At 41.5% G+C, this 16,248-nt stretch overlaps 1 long non-coding RNA gene across 1 annotated transcript; it reads left to right on the top strand.

Moving 5' to 3' along the window:
* Window positions 1–1,597: 1,597 nt before the first annotated feature.
* Window positions 1,598–15,583, top strand: LOC309813792. Its single transcript, XR_014295545.1, has 3 exons — window positions 1,598–1,749; window positions 11,890–12,015; window positions 15,116–15,583. It is a non-coding gene; the product is annotated as an uncharacterized lncRNA (long non-coding RNA).
* Window positions 15,584–16,248: the final 665 nt, after the last annotated feature.

Raw genomic sequence — 16,248 nt, 5'->3', positions numbered from 1 at the left:
CTACCCTGTTTCACCAGTAGGTTCTGCCATCTATTACAATACTTTCTGTATGATAGTAGGGCCTCGTTTGATCAATATTCTATTCTGTATGTATTAGTGATGAATATTGGTATTCGTCATCTTCCTAAGAGCTCAGGGTTTATTTTAAAAGGAACTATTACATTATTTAGGTTGGCAATTCTGATCTATATTTTAGTTAGGGAACGTTGAGCAAAAATAGTTTAATACTCTCCCCATCAAGGGAGGTAGCATGAAGCAGTAGAAAGAAAATTGCCCTTAGGTAAGGTTGTCGCCCAGATTCTATGACGACATGTGACTTAGAGCATGTCACTTACCCTCTAGGGGCCTTAAGTCAATATCTGTAAGATAAAAGATTTTCAAGAGACAAAACTTAGGTCTTTCTGTTTATACTTTTTTTTTTTTTTTTTTTTTTATTTTTGCGGTATGCGGGCCTCTCACTGCTGTGGCCTCTCCCGTTGCGGAGCACAGGCTCCGGACGCGCAGGCTCCGGACGCGCAGGCTCAGCGGCCATGGCTCACGGGCCCAGCCGCTCCGCGGCATATGGGATCCTCCCAGACCGGGGCACGAACCCGTATCCCCTGCATCGGCAGGCGGACTCTCAACCACTGCGCCACCAGGGAGGCCCTGTTTATACTTTTGTTTGACTCTCAATTCATTAATCCACAGATCCTCTTTGAATTCCTACGTGGCTCTGATGCAACATCAATGTTCTACGATGACCAATAACCAAGAGTAGTTGATTCACCAGTCCTGTGGTTCCCACAGTGCGGGAACTCAGTTGAATCTTCAGTTGCCTAGGCAGAGAGATGTAAAATCTTTTCTCTTCTGTTTCTTCATGGCTCTTCTGTTGATCGAGGCTCAGCGAGAACTCTGCTCCTGACAGACAGCTTGGTGGGTACCGGTAAACCTGCTGAATAAACTCCTCCTTAGAAACACCTGGGAGACTTGAGTTTCATCGTGTGCACTGACGTCCTGTACTATATTCAGGAATTTCCCAGACTCTCATTCTTCCCTGAATTCCCACCCAAACTGCACCCCAGTGGAATAAGAATGGAAATCAACTAGGAATGTTGTCTAGAAACAAAAAGGATTTTTTTCCCCTCAGTTTCAGGTAATAAAAGTAAAAGGGCAAGGTGATCTTTGAATTTTCCTGGAGAAAAATTAAAATGTTCTTTATTAGTTGCTACAGTGCCCCAGGAAGGGATTCCCCACTCCCCCCTTTTTTTTAAAATAAGAGCTTCCCCTTCCCTACACAGCCCTTTTGATACAAGTGCAAAAATTCCAAATTCCTCATTTGTTTAGCCTGAAAATCCCCTGCACATTCCCACAAACTACTTCCTTTTCTCTCTTTTTAGCAAGACTCCCCTCTCTCTCTTTAATGAAGAGAAGTTCAGAGGGTTTTTCCCATGAATAGATGGCAGGCACCTGGGAGTTATGAATTTTAAAGTGATCATTTTCTTTCAGCCCTGCCGGACAATGGGCATCTCCTTTTGACTCACTTTCACAGCTTTGAGAGGCTCTCAGATCAGCCACATTCCAATCGGACTGGAGTCAGATCAGAGCTGTGCTGGACCGCATCAAGGTCTCGCACAGAAAGACAAGGAGCAGATGGCCGGCACCGAGCTCTCCTCCCCTTTCAGCGCGCAAAGGCAGGCAATGTGGGAAAGCGTCTGCCCGGCATTGCCTATTGATCCCTGAATAGAACCACCGCATGCCACCAGCCTGTAGGTATGAACCTCTGTTAACAGATGGTGAGATCATTATGAGCAATTAATTCCTTTAATGTATCAGTGGGAACATGTTGGAAGGGATGATGCAAGCATTGAGTGAATAGTGAACTTCTCACTCCTGGGGGAGCAAGCAGGAGCTACCTTCGGGGGCGGCTGGGAATATCTTCCCAGCCTGCAGCCTTCTGGCTCTGGACAGGAGCTGCGAACGGACTGCACAGAACTGAGGTGTGGTTTTCATTAAATAACTGTGACTCCTTCCCTTCCGCGCCGTGATTAATGCCAGATTGGCCTCTAGATCATTTTTATACACAAGAACTATCCAAAAACACAGCGAGAAACGAAAACAATATTTGTCAGTTAAGTCCAACATGCATAGGGAATTATTTCACAGAAATCAGCAGAGTATCAGGTTATGGGTCACTTTCGCTAACCACAACTATAGTTGTGACAGTTCTCAGTTTAAAATAACGGTTTCTTTCAACAAAGTTAAAGCGGTGGTAAAAGTACGCTCATCCCACTGTCTGAGTCGGAAAACTGAATGTTTGGATGCATTATAAATGGGTAGATTTAAAAGAGGGTATTTTAAAAAATACGAATTCACATGTAGAATTTGAGCAAATGACACATGTAGCAAATTATTCCCCCTAGTATAAGATGGAATAATTTTTTTTTAATTTCAGTAACAATGTGAAAATGACTGTCAGGGGCCAACTGGAAAAAATGGTCACCTTCTTATTTAGATATTTCTCTGATTCATTATCAATGAGATGATGGCATTTTTTGCATGTTTTCCTACCCTTAAAAATAATATTTCGTAGTAGGGGTGTTTTTCTTTTACAGGAAAAAGAATCTTAGGACACAGTACGGATCATAGGGTAGCCCTTAGATTTTAAGAAGATAGAAAATACAGGAACAGGAAATACTGGCAACTATTCACTTAATTCAAATTTAAATGACAGTTTTTGCTTGTAATTAAGACACTTAAGTAGTGTCTCTGTTCATGAAATTTACATAACTGTACAATAGCTTGCCTAAATGAACAGCAAATGGCAGTTAACCTTGAAGTGTATTATCTTAATGAATAAATCTGGCTTTAATTCAATAAATTAAAAACAGAAATAATATTGCAAAAGACTTTTAAAAACAGACTTGCCATCCCCCATAAATACAGCATGGTACTGTTTATAGTTGGGTTGGAATGCTCGGACATTTTCCAGTATGATTTTAGAACTCTAAAAGCATTCCAGTACACATTCACTATTTTTCCATCATTGTTTCCAAAGCAAATCAATGTCACTTCCTGGAAATCATCGATAAGAATATCTGAACACTGAATCAAGACACCTAAGCATGCTTACTTGATGGCTCTTCATCTAGGCTCCCAATTCCTCTACCTCCATGGGAAAATTGGAAATTTTTTTTCCAATTCTGTATCTCCAATTTTATATCGTGGAGGGTCCTATGACATACAGAAAAGACTACAGGAAAACATATTTCTTATATAGGAAAGACATTCCCACTACTTTTCCATTTAAATCAGATTTACAAGGACTGCAAATCCCTTCAGCATAAGAGAACCGACAAAAGATGCTGAATGCTCCCCTCCCAAAGTTTGTTGCATTAATCAGCGCGATCATGTTTCAGTGATTATATAGTTAAGGAGAAGAAATCATGCAATATGTTTTTATTTGCATGAAATAAGTTAATGAGGCACCACCTGTGCCTTGTATCAGTTTACTGGGGGAAAAAGCAGGAGAACACAGGTGTTCTAAGAGCTTCTTGGTAGATTTTATACATTAATTTAAAAACACTAAAACCTAAAATCATTTATCAGAATCTAGCGGTGTATATTGCTCAGGAATAACCCATACACACACAGACATAAATAAAAATCATTGTGAAGAAATTCCTGGTTTCTTGGCTAGCAAGGGGGAAAAAAAGCTGTAATTCATTCTTTCCTCGTTCTCACAGTGTTCTCTATTGTACCATCTGCAATATACAATGTACATGCTCAGCCATAACCCGTAAGGCTGGAAAAGAAGCATTCACACTGTGAATTACCATTTTTCCCAGCATCGAGCTCTAGTCAAAGACAGCACAATAATAAACTAGAAGCTCCTTTGTCTGTTAACATTGTTCTTCATTACTACATGAAAAGCAAATTGTCTCTGTACAGAGGAAGAGTGGCACACACAGCCATGGGAGTAGGGGGAGGGATTTGCCTCTCTCGCTGACTGCCTCACATACACAGAGGCCACTCATCTATCTTTCCCCACCGGCCCACCCAACTGCGCCTTCCCGATCATTTCATCTGCAGGCACATTGGGAAGAGATCCCTTGTTCAGTTGGGTGAGATGTTGGATTAAAGACTCCTGGGATGCTTTTACACTGAATATCCTGAAGCTTATATCCACAGATTTCTTTCTTTTTTTTTAAAGTCACTTCAGTGTATCCCTTTATAATATTTGGGAGAAGTGATGCTTATCAAAGATGCTCTTTTGGGCCTCCCTGGTGGCGCAGTGGTTGAGAGTCCGCCTGCCGATGCAGGGGATACGGGTTCGTGCCCCGGTCTGGGAGGATCCCATATGCCGCGGAGCGGCTGGGCCCGTGAGCCATGGCCGCTGGGCCTGCGCATCCGGAGCCTGTGCTCCGCAACGGGGGAGGCCACAACAGTGAGAGGCCCGCATACCGCAAAAAAAAAAAAAAAAAAAAAAAAAAAAAAAAAAAAAAAAAAAAAAGATGCTCTTTTTTTCCCCAGGGCTAAATAGAATCTGCAAGTTATTGTGGGTTATTGGGGCTCTTAAGAGCCAAATGAAAAGGAAGCAAGCAAACAAACAAAACATTAAGAGCAGGAGATGTATATATATATATATATATATATATATAGTATAACAAGTACATGGTAACAGTTACCATGAAAGCTAAGAAAATATACAGATTAGACCAGAACTACTAGAAAGGGTCCTTATAATTGAAATAAGTTACTTATTAGAAATTAATGATTTTCTGAGGGTTTTTTTCTTTTAGATGTAATAGATTCCAACAAATCTTGCAACACAAGCTTGCTTACAAAAACTATACTCAATTAAAAGATCGTAACTATATCTTCTCATATGGAGGCCATTGGCCAAACCCAAGTCCATCATTTAAATCTCAAAGAAACCTACCTCTTCATGACATCTGATAGGAGCCTCAAGGGATCATTTCCAGAGTGTGTTGCTAGAGAGGTCTGCCAGGAGAGGCTGAAGGGTGCTCTGTTAGACAGGACATGGGGCACCGAAATCATGTCTTCTAACTCAACTCTACTGACCAGAGTCTGGCTGGATGAAATCAATTGCTGAATATCAGTTCCAAAGTAGTTCAATTTGTGTATTTACTGTTAAAAAGAAGTTGAGATCTCATCAGAAAGGTAACAATCATTGGGGGAGGAATGTCCAAATCAACTCCGGACATAAAACAGCTGTTTCTACATTGTTAGGTTTTGCAGTATCATTTTCTGCATGATTGCTAGTTTTTCTTGCTTGCCCATGGGAATAATACCTGGCTCACTAAACTGTCATGAGGCTTTAAGGAAATCACATCATAAAATAACTATAGTAGTTCTCTCTAATATAGTATGTTTTCAATAAATGCCAGTTGTCTTTTCAGGTATAGATGAACATTTGATTTTAACTTAGGGAGGAAAATACTTAATTGCACACTTAATCACATTTGTTAATCACAAATACTTAATCACATTTGTTCTGTCCCTAGGAGACAACTTTTGCGTATTTTTAATGTGCAATACTTGAAAGACCACCTTGAGAAATCGTAAAATGTTTGTGGAGGTAACTGTGACAATCTTTCTCTACTCTGAAATTCTGTTATTCTAGAACATTCCCAAATATCTAAAGTTCATGTATTCAACCCAGAAATCGAGTCTATTCCCCTAGAGCCTGCAACTATATTCTGTCTAAAGAGAAACCCACCTCTGTATTTTTACCATACACCACATGACTTAGGGCTAGTTTTGACTTAGGCTGGCTCATCCTGTGTAAACAAGACACTGACATCACCAAGACACAGAAAGGAATAAACTCGGTCTGTGCCCATGAGAAAGTGGTAAAAATACATGAGTCACATCAGAAACATCTGTCTTCAATCCCAAGTTAAGGACTTCCCAGGCTAAGGGGCAATTTGTGAATCACATGATCTACTCTCCAACTCAAACTGTGTGCTCATTTGTCTTAATCCTACTAAAACGTAAAAGGATAACTGATGGTGTCTCTTTTTTAATAATACTGCTTTTCCTTGAAAGTTTGCATGCTGGTTTCCAAATTATTACAACAAATATATTTTTTCTTTTCTAATTTTCAGCTTGAATGCTCCCTTCTTAATTTGGAGTAACAACATTTGTTCCTAAACTCAGAAAACACAGCATTGACTAACAGTCCCTATAGTTCTGCTTTTTCTGCAGGGAAGACGAGCTGAACTTCCTGACCGTGGCTCCTCACATTAAGACCCTTCGTCTTCAATCTCTTTTCTCTCTCCCTCTCCAAGGGCTCTTTCTCCATCATTTCAAACAACACAGGTCATCTTGGTCTAGAGCATTTGTTCTCAAGTGGGGGTGACTTAACCAGGGGACATTTAGCAACGTCTAGAGATAATTCTGGTTGTCAAAACTGGGTGGAGGGGGTGATACTGCCATCTAGTAGGTAAAGGCCAGGGATGTTATTGAACATCCTACAATGCATCGGGCAGTCCCCTCACCAGCTCCCATAACAAAGAATCGTCTGCCCCAAATGTCCATGGTGCCAAGGTTGAGAAACCCTGGTCTAGAGGGGAAAAAAAACACAAAAAACTAGTTTTATATCATTCTGTTATCTAGCTACTCCCCTAACCACTCTCCTTCATTACTAAACTTTTTCAAAATATCTCCCCTCTATCCATTTCCTATTACCCTCTTACTCCTTAATCATCCGTAGTTTGCCTCCCAAACAAGTCACTGCCACTGTTCTCTTCAGGATTACTAACCTCCTTAATGGTCAAACCCAACAATCCAAAGAACACTTTCCTCTCCTTTACTTTGACATCTCAGTGCATTTGAATCGTTGACAATTTTCTCCTTCTTATAACTCTCTCATCCCTTGGCACCGTTCAAGCCATCCTCTTCAACTCTTCAGCAGCAGAGCATCTCATCCATCATCACAAACGCCAGCATCTCATGCCTCCCTTCTTTCTGTTCTCCACTGAAATATCCTCCCAAAAGAGTGGTTTCCCTGCCTGCCCTACCCAAAGCAGTACCATATGATCTTTCTATCTCCTTAATTTGCTTTGCTTTATCCATAGCATCTATTGTCACCTGATATTATATATTTATTTTGAATTTGTTTCTTGTCTCTCCTCACCCCACTCCCTCTTCCCCCAGAATATAAGCTTTAGGATGGAGCAGGGACTGTGTTTGTTTTGTTTACTTCTTTGTGATGAGCACCTGGCACTTAGCTACACATGCATATCTGTAGAATGAATGGCTGGATAAAAGAATGGATGAATGAATGGCACCATGAAGTGTTTTTCTACCTGCCAGCCCTGTGCTTAGTACCATGTCCAATACTGGTTGTATCTGTTTTCTTAAAACATTTCCTTCTTTGTCTCCTAAGACATTGCCCTAAGCTGATACATCCCATCTCCATGACCACTTCTCTTTCTCCTTTGATGCCTCCTCTAGATGCTTGGCTGTTACTGAGATTCACTCCTCAGTGGCATGCCATCACTTTGCCCTGCACTCTCCTTGACAGCGTGTTCCAATGTCCCACTGGAGTGACCCTCCTAGGATGCTGTGTGTTACACTCCACATCTGTAGAACCAGCTGTATCACGGGTTGTCCTGGCAGACCAAACATGTTCCAGATCAATGCTGTTTCTGGTGACTTTTTCAACAAAGTAGAACATTTGCAAAGGCCTTGAGACAGGAGGGGAAACTTGAATGTTTGGGGGAGTAAAGAAAGGCCTGTGTGGCTGGAATGAGGGGATGGAGGGGCACAACAGTGATAAAATATGACTGTGAAGACATTTTCATTGGAGGCTCCTTTGTGTGCACATAACTACCCAAGACCCAGAGACAACGAAATTAAAGATGAGCTGAGGTTCCCTTCATCACTCAAGTTCTGTGATTTAGTCATCACAAGCTTATGATTTTGTTCCTATCAAACACTTTCATTTCACCCTGCAAATTCCCCTCTCCCCTGTTTCTTTTTTGAGGTTCCCTATGGTCAATTCCTCTGTCCCCGTTTACTTGAAAAAATAAGTTATCACTTATTATTTTTTCAAATCGTGATCTATATTTAAGGAGAATCAGAACAAGAAAATTTACTCCAAAATCTATTCCAAAGTACTGAGAATTCACATGGAGCTTAAATTATACATAGTGGAGAAAAGCACAAGTTTTGGAAACACCCATATAACTAAAAGAGATGTCATTTGCTTTTCCCTCTTTTACCCAAGTATGTTTTCTTCAAAGTGTTGTTTTGTTTTTTTTTTTTTTTTTCCCAATCTCTGATTCATCTTTTTTTCTATCCAGCCTCTTGGCCTTTAAAGAAAATTCCTTGGGACTTCCCTGGTGGTCCAGTGGTAAAGGATCTTCTTTCCAATGAAGGGGACGCGGGTTAGATCCCTGGTTGCAGAACTAAGATCCCACATGCCGCGGGGCAACTAAGCCAGCACGCCGTAACTACTGAGCCCGCAGGCCTCAACGAGAGGGCCCGCATGCCACAAACCACAGAGCCCATGCGCTCTGGAGCTCTCACGTCACAATTAGAGAGAAGCCCATGTGCCGCAACGAAGAGTTTGCACGCCACAGCGACTGTCGCGGCAAAAGATCCCACATGCTGCAAGGAAGACCCAGCACAGGCAAATGAATAAATATTTTTTTAAAAAAAGAAAGAAAAAGAAAACTTCTTAATGGTGGGCAACCATTGAAAGCAATCACATATAATCTGAGTTATCAAGGGGGATTTGAAAGAAAAGTAATTTCTGACCAGGAATACCAGCCAAAACAAAGATAAAGAAGGAGAGTGGATGTACGTGTGTGTGTCCATGTGCGTGCCTATGGCAGTGTTTATGCAAAACCCTGGAATCTGAACTTCATGGGTGCCCTTAAACGTCATCTACTTTTTAAATTTTCAAATACACACGAATCAAACAAGTATTACATGAATGAAAGTTGAGTCCTATTATGAAGGTGAAACAATTACATAGATCATTTTTCAAACCTGGATGGAAATAAGCAGATATTATTAAAAAGAGTGAGTTTAAACACTCTGGAAACTGTAAAACATTAGACACTCATAATATGTTGTTGCTATTAATAAATAATTGCTTGTATATTTATTTCTTTTCACATTTAGATACACTGTGTGATTTAAATAGGATTATTGGGGGCTGCTTTAAATAGGAGTGGGAAGTCAATTCTAGAGAGAAACTAGAGGGAAAAAAATTCCTTTTCTCTTCCTGAACTTGTCCCAGGAGGTTTATATTTGGAGTTTTTGTTTAAATCACTGTTTCCTTTCTAATTATCTTCTATATTCATGTATTTGGACATTAAGATAGAGTTTTAATATTCTGCTTAGAAAGATTCTTATATCTGTCAAGCTACACAATGAATTTAACTGATTAATGAATTAACCAGCTGACAACCATAGGTGTTTCTATTACCTAGGTGTATTTTAGCATGTTTTCAACTAAGAAGGATAAAAGAGGTATTAGAGACCACTTGGGAATCGTTAATAATAGTAGCATACATTTAGATGAAGGAAATTTGATATCAATTTTCAGAGAAAATAGTAGAAATCTTGTGATCTTTTCTGGGGAAGGTGCGGTAGGTGGAGCCCAGAACCTTGGTGGTTTGATTGGATGGTGCACTACACAGTCTAAGTCAGTGCACTACACAGTCTAGTCTGATCCTTACAGAAATTGCTTGGTTTGCAAAATTGTCAAGGAACTAAATGACTTAATCAACCTTTCCCATTTTTATGTGCAGTCAATCTAAGCTTATTATTTATCAAACTACTCAAGTGACGGCCCCTGATTGAACAGAACATTCCACTGGGAACAACGTGAGTAGCCTTCCCTCCTGGGAAGGGGTATTCACAGACATCACAATGTTCTTTTTTCACCTTCAACCTCTATAGGTAGACACTTAAAAGCCATTTTGAACATTATCTCATTATCCCTTCACTTTTCAACTAGGAGTTGATTACCCTTAATTTACAAGGGGACACTGTATTGAGAAGGAACCCAGTTTCTCTACTGTTACATACAAAGCACTCTGTGTGGGGCTTAGAACAGAATTCAAACCTTCAGGTCATAATTTAGCCTCTGCTTCAGCATTTACATAGCATAATATTACGACTAGGACCCTCTCCACCTTTGAAAAATAATGAGGTATTATTGACAAACAGAAATCCCTTTGTGCTCATTTAAAATCCTATTTTTTAAATCAAAGGTGGCTGTTTTTGAAAAGAAATAAATTCAGACTTTCAAATATAGCAGTAGCTTTATTTATGTTTCTAGTTAGAAAACTGCTCTGTTTAGTAAGTATTCACCCAAACGGGTGAATACATTCCTCAAAGAGACAAACTAAGGTAACCCTGATTGTTTTGTTGACTTTGCTAAAGGCAATGGCCCAAAGCATTAGTAATTAAAATCCATTTAAAATTAATTTAACTTCAGGAGCTCCACAAACCCATAAAATCAGATACATGCAAAAGTCACAGCTACAGATGCATTTTTTGAAATCAACGGTTTTCAAAGTGAAAACATAGACAACAGAAGGAGGAGAGTGCAGGACAAATAAAAAGGGAAGAGAGACAGAGAGAGAAAAAAGAAAGTGCCTAGTATTAGCCTGAGAAGCTTGCCCTCTGAGCTCAAGCCCACTGTTTCAAAGACAGGATGACTTCACTTAGTAAGGTTTCAAGTTACTGAAGCATCTTTCCCCAGAATGGAGCCAAACTAGATTGAGACCTTTGAAAATGTTTGTCTGAGCAAACATTAAATTTGTATCCACTTCTCAAAACCAATCAGAGATTCCACTGACTACCATCTTAACCTCACAGAAATTAAGCAAATACTTTCTGCATTGAAGTGTTATCTAAGCTTTGCATCGATGGAAGCTTTGACTACTTGCTCACAACTTTAAGACACGTGCTTTTAGATAATCAGATGTTGGTGTTTGGGGGAGGGATGGTAAATATATCTAAACACTGTTCAACTCTTATTTAAGAGGGAAAGTGTCGAAACTGCTTTACCAGATGCGGAAAAGAATGTCATCTACAGTAAATTTGCAAGTGTAGGGGTTTGAGTGTAAGAGCTAGAGGTGGGGTAGGCATGTGGGAGGGCAAAGGACAAGAAGATGAAAGTAAGAGTCTCCTTTTAATACCTATTTCTTTCCCTTGCAAAGTATACACTTCTGATTAAGTGAATGGCCCAGTACTGAAAATAAAAGTGCCTAAAAAAAGATTTAGACTATTTATAGAACCTCATTCTTGAAAAAGACTTTAGAAATAACCCAATCCTACCTCTAATTACATGTAGTAAATTCAGCTATGCCTCCTTGACAATGTTTGTTACCTTTCACCAGCTCACGTGTAGCTGAGGCAGACAAGTCTATTGTGGGCACAGACCAACTCTTAAAAGGTTTTCTAAATCTGAATTCTGCTCTCTTGAGCAACATAGGATACAATATTGGGCTCCACCATCTGTAAGCAATAACATGACAGTGGGGCATGGAGCTCTAGGGTCAGACAGACATAAGTTCATGCCCAGGGTTAACAGGGATAGCTGTGTAGATACAGGTAGGTTACTCAGCCTCTCTAAGCTTCAGTTTCCTTACCTGTAAAGTGGAATAATAAACATTTCCCACCTCATTGGCTTTTTGCAAGGATTACATGGATAACACATTAGAACAATGCCTAGCATATAATCAGTGCTTAGATAGATTAAACTACTATCATGGTGTTAAAGGCTCAGTCAGATGGTCCTGAGTTCCAATCCCAACTCCACAGGTAAGTGGCTGTCCTTAGGCTAATTAACTTCTCTGAACTTCAGCTTTCTCATCTCATTTATTAATGGAGCCTAATGTTGTATTTGCATTTCTCTTTCAGACCCTCAGAGACAAGAGTATGAAAGAGAAAGTATCCTGGATGCCCAGGAATCCATTGGTTCTATTCCACTTATTCAGAACAACCAGTGAAAACAATGTATAGCAAATAAGAATGCTAATGGTGAAGGTAGGTCACATGAAAATTTTCTTTAGAGAAAGATACATTTAATTCATTTACCCACTGATAATTGTTCTACAAACACCTGCCAAGTGCCTACAGATTGCATCAGACAGACCCTGCTCTTTGGGGTCTCATGGTTTCATGGCATCTGGGATCCTCCAACCTGCTTACCTGAATCCTATTTCCCTTAGATGGTCTTAAAATGGTCTCTATGTGATTCATTCTACATAATCATTCATGTTCCCCAGAAAGGTAAAATTATATACTTCTTTAAAGTCCAGATGTCAAATTGAAAGAATGAACTACCTCCATCAAGATGGTAGCACATAACTGATCAATGTACAGATCATTTAGACTTTTTGTTCACTTATAGAGTGTAGAGGCATGACACTAAGTAATCTAAAACGTCCCTTCTAGCTGTCTAGTTTTAAAACTTATAATTGCATTATACTATTATTAAGAACTTTCTGTAGCACCAACTATCCAAGGCTATACGTGTCACTCGGACAGCATCTCTTGACTCAGTCATAGAGGGACCCCTCATGGAGGGTTCATTTTTATCTCTCAAACAAACACTCATGAGGAAATTCCTAATGTCCCAAAATATACGTGAGCAGCCTTTAAAAAATTCTTGCAGCACACACTGTTGCTTTTCCCACCTGCTGTCTCTCCTACCCACTCTTATTTCTTCCAAGTTACAGAAACCCATTTTGTTCATATATTAATCACCATGTGCGTCAAAGACCAGGCTCCTACCTGGTCCCAGAGGTTAAATGTTCATTGGTCTTAGCCCATCATCATTATTCTAATCCTTTTGCCAGTTATTGGTTTAGGAATGGGCAAGTGATTGAAGTTCTGGACCATCAGATATGAGACCTGTAACATGAAAGGAAATCTACTAAGTGGCTCCTGGAAACTGTTTCTTTGCTGTTAAAAAGGCATAGGTAAGGGCTTCCCTGGTGGCACAGTGGTTGAGAGTCCGCCTGCTGATGCAGGGGACACGGGTTCGTGCCCCGGTCCGGGAAGATCCCACATGCCGTGGAGCGGCTGGGCCCGTGAGCCATGGCCGCTGAGCCTGCGCGTCCGGAGCCTGTGCTCCGCAACGGGAGAGGTCACAATAGTGAGAGGCCTGCGTACCGCAAAAAAAAAAAAAAAAAAGGCATAGGTAAGAGGAAGCTTCCTTTTTCCTACCCCTTCACCTGGAGCTTCTGCAGCCATCTGTGACCACAGGAAGATAAATCGGAGTATAAAAGTAAACACACGTAGCAGAGCAGAAAAATAAAGAACACCAGGGCCCTTCTTGACATTGTTGAGTTGCTGAATTAACCAACCCTGGAACCGCCTACCTCTAGTCGACTTGGTCTCTGAGATTTAAAAGAAAAACAAAAACAGAGTTCTTGTTTAAGGCTGGGCTTCTCCAACCATAATGTGCCTATAAATAACCTGTGTGTCCTGTAAAAGTGCAGATTCTGATTCAGGTCTGGGTTGGGGCTGTGGATTCTGCAATTCCATCGAGCCCCCAGGTGATGGTGATGGTGATCCTGGTGGTCCTGAGCCCAAGCTATGAGTAATAAGGGTTTAAGTCACTTGAGATAAATTTTCTGTCATTAGTAGCTGAAATCATCCAAAATGATACAATCCTCAATCTAGCATTCTTTCTCATCACCTCTTACCTGTGTTGATGAAATCGAATTGAGAACCTGAAAATTTAAACATTAATCTCAGTTGATGTTAACCCACAGTTCATGCTTTGACTCAGTTCCACACGCTTCAATACCCCACAGTCACCAGCACCTTCTCATTCTTTTCTGCCTTAAATAAGGCATTCATGGCCCCCGGCACCCAGCGTGTGACAAAGGCACCCGTGAATGCTGGGTGCATTCGCCCTGCTCCACCAGGGAGTGCTTGCCAGCACACCTGGCCCAAAGGTGAAGCAGCTGCGTGCACATCGGTTCCTTCCCTGCCGTCTCCAGCTCTAAAGAGAAATGCTCGAGTGCTTTTGCAAATCAAAACCTTTTCATCCTGAATTTGGTGATTCACCCTGAATGGCGTCTTCTTGGAAAGTCTGTAATGCACGATTGTGTAAGATGGGTAAAATTGGCCTGTCTCATTGACAACACTCTTCTTTCTCGTGGCTCAGGCTGGGTTGGGGGAGGTGAAAGAGTCACGAGAAAAAGGGTTCTTTACAAAGGGCCTCCTTCCCCTGTTGGTGCAGCCATGCCTGTGTACCTGCGTGGGCTGAGCTGTCTGCGTGCAGTTGGTATTACTGCCCCCTTTGTTCATTTCCTAGCCTCTGGACGAGAATTCGGTTTCAGCAGGTATAAAGATGCTGCTTGTTTATAAAAGGGCGAATTTACAAAGCTTCCATACTAAAAAAAAAAAAAAAAAAAAAAGGTGGGGGGAGGCAGTCATCCAAAGGCCATGCCAAATTTGCTTTTCCCCAAAGGAAAGGGAGAGACAAAGGAAATCTCAAGCATACCTCCCACGTGTAAGAACACGTGTTTGCCCTCCAAATTCAAGCGGGAGAACTCAGCTCATTATCCTAGGAGCTGGTCACTAATTCTATCCAGTTAAAAAATATATCTATAGTCCCATTCAAATAGTGAAGAATTATCTTTGTATTTAGGGTCAGCTAACATTTCTTTTAGTGCCAGACAACCCTACACTATGAACTTTCTTATATATTATGTTATTTAATCTTTTTGACAACTCTGTCAGTTAGATATTTGAATTAGTAGAGGTCCAGAATCTGAAATGTACGTATTGAGCCCAAGAGACCTTTACAAGAGGAAAAGGTAAAATTGCTTTGGAAAACTATGTTAAATAGTGCTAGAGCGGGCTTCCCTGGTGGCGCAGTGGTTGAGAGTCCGCCTGCCAATGCAGGGGACACGGGTTCGTGCCCCAGTCCGGGAAGATCCCACATGCTGTGGAGCAGCTGGGCCCATGAGCCATGGCTGCTGAGCCTGCGCATCCGGAGCTTGTGCTCCGCAATGGGAGAGGCCACAACAGTGAGAGGCCCGCATACTGCAAAAAAAAAAAAAAAAAAAAAAAAATAGTGCTAGAGCAATTTAAGAGCACCAATACTTTTTTTTTTTTTTTCTCACAGAGCTGAAACAGACCTCTCCTTGGCTCCTGCCTCAGTAGGACAGTCGTGGTCTTTGCAGACAGAAGGACTGATGGCCAGAACCTTTCCCTGGTACCTTGAAGCCCTGGATTTACAACCCGCACTATACTTCCTGGGACAAAACTGTCTGGGTCAGAGCTTGTAGGAAAGCCACGCAGAAGTCAAGTGCAGCTCATGGTCGTCTTTCTTGTGGCTCTCTCAACTTTGTTCATTTGGATTCACTGCTGGTATTTTAAAATGTTCATGTAAAAATCTGGATTTCAGAATTCTCCAAAGAAGTCAGATCGGTCTGTACTGGGTCGTAGGACAGTACTCTTGATTGCTAAGTAGGTGAAATTCCTTTACTCAGGGAAGGTGGTTGGTCTCCAACTGGCACACTGAAGCTCTCCTGCTGTGTCTCCAAAGTGGGGGCCAGTGTCCCTATCACATCTATGTCAGTCTACACCAAGGTTCCTCGACCCTGGAACTCTTGGCATTTGGGGTCAGATAATTCCTAGCTGTGGGGGACTGCCCAGCATCCCTAGCCTCTACTCTCTAGATGCCAGTGGTAACCTTCACCTCAGTTAGGACAACCAAAAATGTCCCCAGACATTACCAAATGTCCCCTGGGGGGGTGAATATTCCCTGGTTGAGAACCACTGCGTTACATACAGCCAGTCCTCTTCGCTCATTTAAGGCACCAGCCAAGCCCCCGTCCTCACGAGAGTCCGCATCTTCCACTGCCTCCAAGTCGTCCCTTATTCCACTGATGATGAAACGTCTACAAATACACACTGATTTCCTCTAACTTAAGGTTTTGTGTCCCTTTAGAATGACCGTCAGTCTCGGTAAGGCAGTATATATTAAGTTATCAATTATTATATCTTGGATTTTCCAGATCTTTTCTTAAGGGCAAATTTGTATAGGGAAGAGGATGAGGAGAGATGAAACCAGTGTCCTGAAGGAAGGTTGATAAGAAAAGGCTATTTTAAGAAGGAAGGGGTTGGGCCTCCCTGGTGGCGCAGTGGTTGAGAGTCCGCCTGCCGATGCAGGGGATACGGGTTCGTGCCCCGGTCTGGGAGGATCCCATATGCCGCGGAGCGGCTGGGCCCGTGAGCCATGGCCGCTGGGCCTGC

This window comes from Mesoplodon mirus (genome assembly GCF_964341445.2).
Source record: "Mesoplodon mirus genome assembly, chromosome: 12".
Taxonomy (NCBI): Eukaryota; Metazoa; Chordata; class Mammalia; order Artiodactyla; family Ziphiidae; genus Mesoplodon; species Mesoplodon mirus.
This window is presented reverse-complemented; position numbering and strand designations above follow the sequence as displayed.